Source organism: Schistocerca piceifrons, chromosome 2, assembly GCF_021461385.2.
Source record: "Schistocerca piceifrons isolate TAMUIC-IGC-003096 chromosome 2, iqSchPice1.1, whole genome shotgun sequence".
Lineage (NCBI taxonomy): Eukaryota > Metazoa > Arthropoda > Insecta > Orthoptera > Acrididae > Schistocerca > Schistocerca piceifrons.
The window spans coordinates 340,041,351-340,051,173 of record NC_060139.1 but is presented as its reverse complement, the minus strand read 5'-3'; the positions used below and the strand labels follow the sequence as shown (position 1 = coordinate 340,051,173).

Genomic DNA, 9,823 nt, shown 5'->3' with positions numbered 1-9,823 from the left:
TCATTACCTTCGTCTTTCTCCGATTTACTCTCAAACCATACTGAGTACTCATTAGACTGTTCATTCCGTTCAGCAGATCATTTAATTCTTCTTCACTTTCACTCAGGATAGCAACGTCATCAGCGAATCGTATCATTGATATCCTTTCACCTTGTATTTTAATTCCACTCCTGAACCTTTCTTTTATTTCCATCATTGCTTCCTCGATGTACAGATTGAAGAGTATGGGCGAAAGGCTACAGCCTTGTCTTACACCCTTCTTAATACGAGTACTTCGTTCTTGATCGTCCACTCTTATTATTCCCTCTTGGTTGTTGTACATATTGTATATGACCCGTCTCTCCCTATAGCTTACCCCTACTTTTTTCAGAATCTAGAACAGCTTGCACCATTTCATATTGTCGAACGCTTTTTCCAGGTCGACAAATCCTATGAAAGTGTCTTGATTTTTCTTTAGCCTTGCTTCCATTATTAGCCGTAACGTCAGAATTGCCTCTCTCGTCCCTTTACTTTTCCTAAAGCCAAACTGATCGTCACCTAGCGCATTCTCAATTTTCTTTTCCATTCTTCTGTATATTATTCTTGTAAGCAGCTTCGATGCATGAGCTTTTAAGCTGATTGTGCGATAATTCTCGCAATTGTCAGCTCTTGCCGTCTTCAGAATTATGTGGATGATGCTTTTCCGAAAGTCAGATGGTACATCGCCAGACTCATATATTCTACACACCAACGTGAATAGTCGTTTTGTTGCCACTTCCCCCAATGATTTTAGAAATTCTGATGGAATTTTATCTATCCCTTCTGCCTTATTTGACCGTAAGTCCTCCAAAGCTCTTTTAAATTCCGATTCTAATACTGGATCCCCTATCTCTTCTAAATCGACTCCTGTTTCTTCTTCTAGCACATCAGACAAATCTTCCCTCTCATAGAGGTTTTCAATGTATTCTTTCCACCTATCTGCTCTCTCCTCTGCATTTAACAGTGGAATTCCCGTTGCACTCTTAATGTTACCACCGTTGCTTTTAATGTCACCAAAGGTTGTTTTGACTTTCCTGTATGCTGAGTCTGTCCTTCCGACAATCATATCTTTTTCGATGTCTTCACATTTTTCCTGAAGCCATTTCGTCTTAGCTTCCCTGCACTTCCTATTTATTTCATTCCTCAGCGACTTGTATTTCTGTATTCCTGATTTTCCCGGAACATGTTTGTACTTCCTCCTGTCATCAATCAACTGAAGTATTTCTTCTGTTACCCATGGTTTCTTCGCAGCTACCTTCTTTGTACCTATGTTTTCCTTCCCAACAGTGTCATTACCCAACCATATACGCTGGCGGAACTCCAGATGGTGCTCTCCCAAGGGAAGAGTACTGCACCTGGCCCGGATTAAACTAACCACCCAAAGGTACTTCCCATACAAAGTGGAATTGCTGCTGCTCAAAATTTACGATTCTGAATGAACACAAATCATCAAAATTGCTTCGCTAAAAACATGTTGTGTCGTCCCTATCCACAAATCTAGGAAAATATGCGATAAATCCGTGTCATATCGACCCGTCACTTTACTACCGTATTCGATTAAGGTAATGCAAAGAATTTTAAGTGGTGCTTAGATTGTTGGAGTGAAAACAAAAAAAAAAATATATTACAGTATAAACAATTTGGATTTCAAAAGGGAAAGGGACAACTGAAATTCTTTTACGGTTGGTTGGTAACATACAGCTAAATTTCTCACGGAATAATTATTTAACAGCTGCGTTCATAGAATCGACTAAAGTATATGACAACGTCATCTTTTCAGTTTTAGGGAAAAAACTGAAGAGACTCCACATTCCAAAAACCACTTGTAAGCTTTCTGAGTAATGGGAAGATAATCCTTTTGCAACACGGATATACACTGGGAACCAGAGAAACTAGCAGAAGACTCCCGGAAGGTTCAGATTTGGCTCCCTTTTTATTCGGTCTCTATACTGCACACCTTCATGACCTCGTTGCCATGGACAGCCAAATATTACAGTATGCAGACGACGTATGCATATATTCTGAAACCAGCGCTCTTCGGTCCTGTTATTTGATAATGCACACAACGTTCATATGTGTGTATGAGTTGTGTACTGACAGTGACTCAGAAATCTCTGACAGCAAGTTTACTCTTACGATCTTTACTCGCCATAGAATCCCATTTCCCAAAACAATGCAGCTGAGGCAGCATACTTCTCTAATTGCGAAAGCAGTTAAATTTCTTTGGATGGTAACCGATGATAAGCTATGGTGCCCCCCCCCCCCCCCTTATCCGACATAACATTACCAGATATGAAAAGGCCTCTAATCTCATCAGAGCCACGACTGAAGTATGGTAGAGCTGTGATCGGCGCACAGCGATGTCTTTGTACCGGTCCCTGCTAAGGACACACTTTGACCACGGACACCTCGGCTAGGGATCAGCACCAGACAGCGCGCTCCAAAGACTCGACACTATGCTCTGAGAAACCTTGCGAATGGTTATTGGGGCGTTTATGTCAACCCCAACCAGCGCATTACTGGATGAAGCGAATGAACCACCGTTGAAGTTGCGACTAACATTCCTCTGCTAGAATTCCTCCTACAACTGTTTTCGATGAATATGAGCCGGTTCGGAAGATATTGGACAAATAAGCACCACACGTCGCGGTTGAGTATACGGAGATGCAGACATTAAGGCATAAGGTGTGGAAAAGACTTCTTCTGCATCATTACATCACGTCGTACGAAACGTCGACTCTACAGATAGATGCCAGGATCAGTTGAACGTGTCAATAACCATGATTCAACTGACTGTCTCACTATCACGATGTGTGTGTGGTGTATACACATGGGTCGAAGTCTAGAGAAGGAGCTGGTGCTGCTGTTAGGTACCCTGAAGCAAACAACAGGGACTACCGAAACTGCACCCACAGTCCATTATTATGACAACGGAACTGAGTGCCGTTTTGGAAGCCCTGCTATTCGCACAGACGTCCGCAGCAGACTTCGTAGTTATCGTCTCTGCTAGTGTGTCAGTCCTACAACCGATCAGAAATCACCATAGTAGTTGTGCCAAACCCATAGTTGCAACAATGTCGACGTTTTGTATCAGATGTAGAGGAACTGTCGCATCATCGTGATGGTAAAGGCCATTCTGGGATACCTGGAAATGAACAAGTAGATGCCCCAGCAAAGCAGATGTCTCTGCATGGGTCTGCATGGGCTAATTAAACGTGATATCTATGCTCAGAAGGCGGTTATCATCGAGCTAACAAGAGGAATGGTCGCGTACATTTAAAATTAAGGACAGTCAACACACACTAACTCATTCCACGTTTCCAAGAGTACCATGGTATAATAAAGCACAAACATCAAGCAGCTTCTGCGTTATGTAAACGCTTTTGTAACTGTCCTTTTTAAAGGATTGGTACATAGTATCTAGAGGGACCAATGTGTCAAGTGAAGATATTTCTATTGGTGACTGAGGACGGCGTACTGAACAACATCAATATTTACATCGTTTGCAGACTAATAATTACAGCTACTATAAGCCGTACGTTTTTAGGTTGAGTAGTATCTCCAAGTATATGTGGCAGGAGCAACCCATTAATGGTTGTTTTACCCTGGGCAGCAGATCACCTGTTGAAGTGTAGACGTGTGGACGCAATACAGTTAGTTTACACTGACAGGCGTAGTTCATTTACGTATTCATTATGGTCATGCAGAAAAGACCAGGTCTCAAAGTTTCTGATGTATTTTTGGCAAAACTGTTGGACACAGAGGGGAAAAAACACGCTGACATATTAAGGAAGCACGTATACAAATATCTGCACCTACATAGTTTCCATTCTATATGGACTAAATTATTTTATGTATAACTGGTTCATGCTGAGACTGCACGATCGTACACGATGTAAAACCTGGAGGGATGTTCCTCTGCAATGAAAAGGCTTAGGTGGGAGTTTAAGTTGGTTTTGTGCGAGAGGTCTTTGTGGCACATAGTTATAGTCTCTGGCCAGCATCCAACGAGCTAACACACCGAGTGCTTAGCGAAGCAAGCATTGCCGTAAAATTGGAAGAAATATGCCTCGGATGTGGATTACTATTTAACCGCTTGATGAAAGTTCCGTTCCAAAAGACTGGAAAGTTGCACAGGTCACACCAATAACCAAGAAAACATATAGAAGTAATCCGCTGAATCACAGGCACGTATACTAACGTCGATTTGCAATAGGGTATTTGAACACATACTGTGTTAGTAGTACTGGAATTACCTCGAAGGTAACGGTCTGTTGATACATGCCCGCATCTCGTGGTCGTGCAGTAGCGTTCTCGCTTCCCACGCCCGGGTTTATTGGCAGAACGATTACAATATGCAACAGATCTAAAGATATTGCCTACAAGACGCTTGTCTGTCCTGTGCTAGAGTACTACTACGCGATTAAGGCTTTTACCAGACAGCGGAGGACATCGAAAAAGATTTGTATTGCCGAGAAATAGGGGGGGGGGGGGGGGAGAGTATAACGGATAAGAGAAGCGAGTGAGAGTCGGAGAGGCAATCAATAAAATGAATACTTCTTTCGTTGTGGTGAAATCTATTCACGAAATTTCAATCACCAATTTTCTCTTCTATATGTGAAAATATTTTGCTTTCCCTAACCTGTATATGGAGAAATGATCATCGTAATAAAGTAAGTGTAATCACAGCTCGGTCACATAGATTTAAGTGATCATTTTCCCACGGGCTGTTAGACATTGGAACGGTAGGAAACAGTCTGAATGTGATTCAAAGAATCCTCTACCAGGCACTTAATTGTGAATTGCGGAATGGTGATGAAGATGATGCAGATACAGATAAATATGAAATTTGGTGTTCCTTGTTATTACACTTATGATGCTCGTTTGCTACAAGATTATTGTTGAACTCCTCCTAACATTAATGGAAGAGGATGACCGCACACAAAGAGTAGTTGCATACTGTGACCTCCTTATTCGATAGTATCCAACTCTAGAGAGCAGCTTGAAGTGGAAACATCAGCAGTACTGCAAACCATGGGACGCTGATATGTTAGAAGTAGACCGACAATAATAGCAAATAAAGCGGTCTACCTTCGTTTTCGAGGTAAGTTACAAACGAGTCCTACAGTTAAACTAAATGGAAATACGAGTAGCATAAAAAGAAATATGGTTAGAAGATGCTTGGACATGTACTCGTAGCTGGCCCAAAAATTATCTTTGATCAATATATTAAAATAGCTACCGAAAGGGCAACAAGTCATTACAGCACCAACACAATGAGCTACAGATTACAACCCATGACTATAATAACGTGGTCCAGCAGTCTCTTTGAGTCAACAACGTGTTTTCCTGCCAGCGTATGGGCACACCGACTCTGGACCGAGGTGACATCATGGTGGTAAAGCGCGGACGGAGGAGTGTGGCCATACTGCTATCGGAGATTTTGGGCGTAACGTCAATGGAGGCATTATGCATGGCTCTCGGGATATACCTGATAGACGTAACTATCAAGTATTGCGCGGCAATATGAAGCTGAAACGGGCAGTCCAGACGCAGTTAGAGGGGAGGGCTCAGAACCTGGAGAGTGAGTTCATCGTAAACAAGAATGGACATTTCTTAACTGACCGTGGACGAAACCACGCATTTGCTGCGTGTAAACCTCGGTCAAGAGGCTGATTGTCCCAGCGGAGAGAGAGGGACCCCTGAACATGTACTTCTCTACCGTGGCCGCTGGTAGGAGGAAAGACGGCTAGCACACTCACATGACGACGTAACACCATCACCTAGAGGCTTGATTTTGTGGATCGATCTCAACGACTCTACAGACAAACTGCATAAAGAGTTCTAGCAGACTCTAGAATATAGGCGGCAACCAGCAGGCGACGAATAAGCCCACAGACAATACTAGCTAGGCAGACGACAGCAGTAGCAGATCAGGCGAGAACGGCACATACAAAGATAAATAAGCACAGAATAAAAACTAAATGTATGACCACCAGAGTGTTACGAAAAAAAGTGTTCATTAGAGATTGTAGAGTAACCTAAATTAGATGCAGGATCGCTCCATCTGAGAGCAAAAGACTGGAAGTATTTCTGAGGTCCTAGCCATCGGATGGCGAGTAGCAATGGGTTGGGAGATGGCTGCCTCGCAGCGAGAGTCTTAGTGTCTTTCTGTGGCACTGCCTTCTGGGCAGCATCGGTGGTGGTATTCTATAAATGTAAACTGCTTTCCATCTTCCTGTTTACTATCTCCTAAATAAATTAATTGTTAATTTCAAGCATTTTCATTTATTTTTTTTAATTTGTGGTAAGGTTTTATGGGACCAAACTACGGAGGTCATTGGTACCTTAGCTTACACACTAATTAATCTAACTTAAACTAACTTACGCTATGGACAACACACACATCCATGCCCGAGTGAGGACTCGAACATCCGACGGGGGGAGCCGCGCGAACCATGACAAGACCCCCTAGACCGCGATGCTACCCCGCGCGGCCATTTTCACTGCCTAATTACATTTAAGTGTACAGGTATTTAAAGCAGCATCATTGTTGAAACATTATTACAGTAATAAAATTCAAATAAGTTTCTAAAACTTAACTCCGAACAGGCCTTGGAAAGCTCAACGGTACCGACATGTCGCCGCGTCATCCTCAGCCCACAGGCGTCACTGAATGCGGATATGGAGGGGCATGTGGTCAGCACACCCCTCTCCCGTCCGGATGTCAGTTTACGAGACCGGAGCCGCTACTTCTCAATCAAGTAGCTCCTCAGTTTGCCTGAGAGCACCTTGCATGCCAACAGCGCCCGGCAGACCGGGTGGCCACCCACCCAATTGCTAGTCCAGCCCGACAGCACTTAACTTCGGTGATCTGACGGGAACCAGTATTACCACTGCGGCAAGGCAGTTGGCCAAAGAAGTTTCACATTATGTATATGTAGAATTTAATATTATGAAAATGAGACCATTAATCACCATGTGGCAAGCCATTTGTAAATGACTGCGAATAAAATAAACAAGTATTTACAATTCCAACATACTAACTGGTTCAATACATATAAAAAATAGTAACACTAGCGTATTAGAAAATTATAGCGCTCGAGAAGAATGGCTGAAATCAATCAAAATCGGAGAAGAAAGCGTCACTGAACAAGTAATTAATATTTCAGCATACTATTTTCTGTGACTGAATGAATTAGTACTACATCAGTCTCAGTTAATAGAGAGCGGTCAGGAGAAGTGGAAACCTGAAAGTAGCTGCCAGTGCATTTCAGTGTCATTCAGCCAAGTAAGTCCGAACGGGGGGAATGAATAATCTCCAAGAAACTGATTATTCATGTCGATGAAATTTGGTCATGAATAAGACCCAGAGGCACTGCTTGCCATTGACATGATTCCACATAGCCTTTTTCAGCAGAGTAACGTCCGGCCTCATGTGGTTTCGATATTGCAATTTTATACGAGAGGAACTTTTACCATAGTCTTTCTGATACACATGTTCAATTGACGTGCCACCCATTGCAAAAGTCCGGGGTACTGTTGCTCGGCAATTAACTCTACAGTTGAATGTGCAGAATTCGCCGCCGAAAATTTGCTGAGAAATTCATAAGCTAGGGGACAGGTACTGTCATGGTTGCGGGTGTGGAATATGCATCAGGAGTGATATCCAGAGGATATAACCAGGTCCTCTTGATGCGCAACACGTTATCCATTGTGAGCTATCGAATTTAACTGCGTGCCGAAACTTGAAGTGTTTAGTTTTTTGAAACTGTGTTGTTCAAGAAACCACAACAGCGCCCAGCGCAGGTGAGGAGACCACAGCAGACGAAAAAGTTTGTTTTGTGTGTGGTTGGTGCCAATCCTCTGTGTATCTCAAACAGGCCTCTCGTTCAAATGCAACGACCATTGGTGATATGCTTCTAAGCAGGAGATTGTAACCATTGGACAATTGTTAACTACATGTCTATGAAAGCAGATCGCAAGGAATGATAACTCGATTCTCCATTTGTCGATCGCCAGTATGACACGGTAGTTACAATTTCAATAAATCATAGCTTGTTTATGAAACATCTACATTTACAGTGTGAGGGGTGATACTGTTCGTGATTCTGAACAAAAATCTTCAAATTAGCATTTGCCCTTTTCTTAACTGTATCCGCCATACAGCTATTTGAAAGTCGAGGGCATCAGTCGGTACAATATCTTTTTACCAGAATACTTGAGGGGTATCCCTTTTGCAACATTATTTACTTTCAGCACGACAGCCTCTCAGCACGACGGCCAGTGATACAGTATCTCACTGAAACCTATGCTTTGCGTTGGATCAGTCGCCGTGGAGTCATTTCTTGGCCACCGAGATCACTCGATCTTACCCCATCACATTACTGTTTGTGGGGTTGGCTTAAGAGCGAAGTTTACACATTCAGAATGGACACATAGGAGGAACTTTTTGATCGTATTTTACATGTGACTGCTCAAGTAAAGGACTGTACGAATGAGCTCAGATCAGCACCACAGAAGCTGTATACAAGAAATGCAAAACGCACTGCACTAGATGATGGATATTTTGAACATCTTTTGTGAGCAAATGCACATAATTAAAGAAAACATTGTATCAGAATGTATCATTTACTATCACTTGCACCTGTTCTGTACCCCACTGTTTTAATTAATTTCCTTGGAAACAGTTAAAAACAAGGTACATGATCATTTGAAGATTTGTTCAGAATAACTAATACTATCACTCTTCAAAGCATGTACCTTTCCTCCTGATTCACCCTATGTACTCTACAAATTATTGTGTTTTGCATGGCAGAGTTTATTTCCTAGTGTAACATTTATTAGGGGTTCTTCCTGAGCTATTCATACATGGAGCGAAGAAGCTTTATGGAGTCCACGCGTGCCGTAATTAATCTAATACAGACCTCGTGATCACTTCGGGTGCGATACGAAGGCGGTTGTAGTAAATTTCTAGATTCGTAACTTAATATTGGTCCTATAAATTTTCTAAACAGGCACAAAAGAAATTAAAGAAGTTAGCTGCAATTGGGCATTGATTTATATGAATGGTACAAGATGCAAATTTGTACCAGTCCGGGATTCGAACCGAGGTATCCTGCTTACTATGCAGATGCGCTGACCACTACGCCATCCGTACACAGTGGTCACCAGAAAGACTACCCTAGCACGTCTTGTGTGTCTGCATTTTTGTACATGTCGAAAAGAACAGACACTATATATATATATATATATATATATATATATATATATATATATATATATAAACCTACGTTTCTAGCATTTGTAGACTTAGAGAAAGCTTTTGACAATGTTGACTGGAATACTCTCTTTCAAATTCTAAAGGTGGCAGGGGTAAAATACAGAGAGCGAAAAGCTATTTACAATTTGTACAGAAACCAGATGGCAGTTATAAGAGTCGAGGGACATGAAAGGGAAGCAGTGGTTGGGAAGGGAGTAAGACAGGGTTGTAGCCTCTCCCCGATGTTGTTCAATCTGTATATTGAGCAAGCAGTAAAGGAAACAAAAGAAAAATTCGGAGTAGGTATTAAAATTCATGGAGAAGAAATAAAAACTTTGAGGTTCGCCGATGACATTGTAATTCTGTCAGAGACAGCAAAGGACTTGGAAGAGCAGTTGAATGGAATGGACAGTGTCTTGAAAGGAGGATATAAGATGAACATCAACAAAAGCAAAACAAGGATAATGGAATGTAGTCTAATTAAGTCGGGTGATGCTGAGGGAATTAGATTAGGAAATGAGGCACTTAAAGTAGTAAAGGAGT

At 42.0% G+C, this 9,823-nt stretch overlaps 1 pseudogene; it reads right to left on the bottom strand.

Annotated features, from left to right (window-relative positions):
* Positions 1-6,815: 6,815 nt before the first annotated feature.
* LOC124778311 lies at positions 6,816-6,933 on the bottom strand (annotated as a pseudogene).
* Between the last annotated feature and the right edge of the window lie 2,890 nt (positions 6,934-9,823).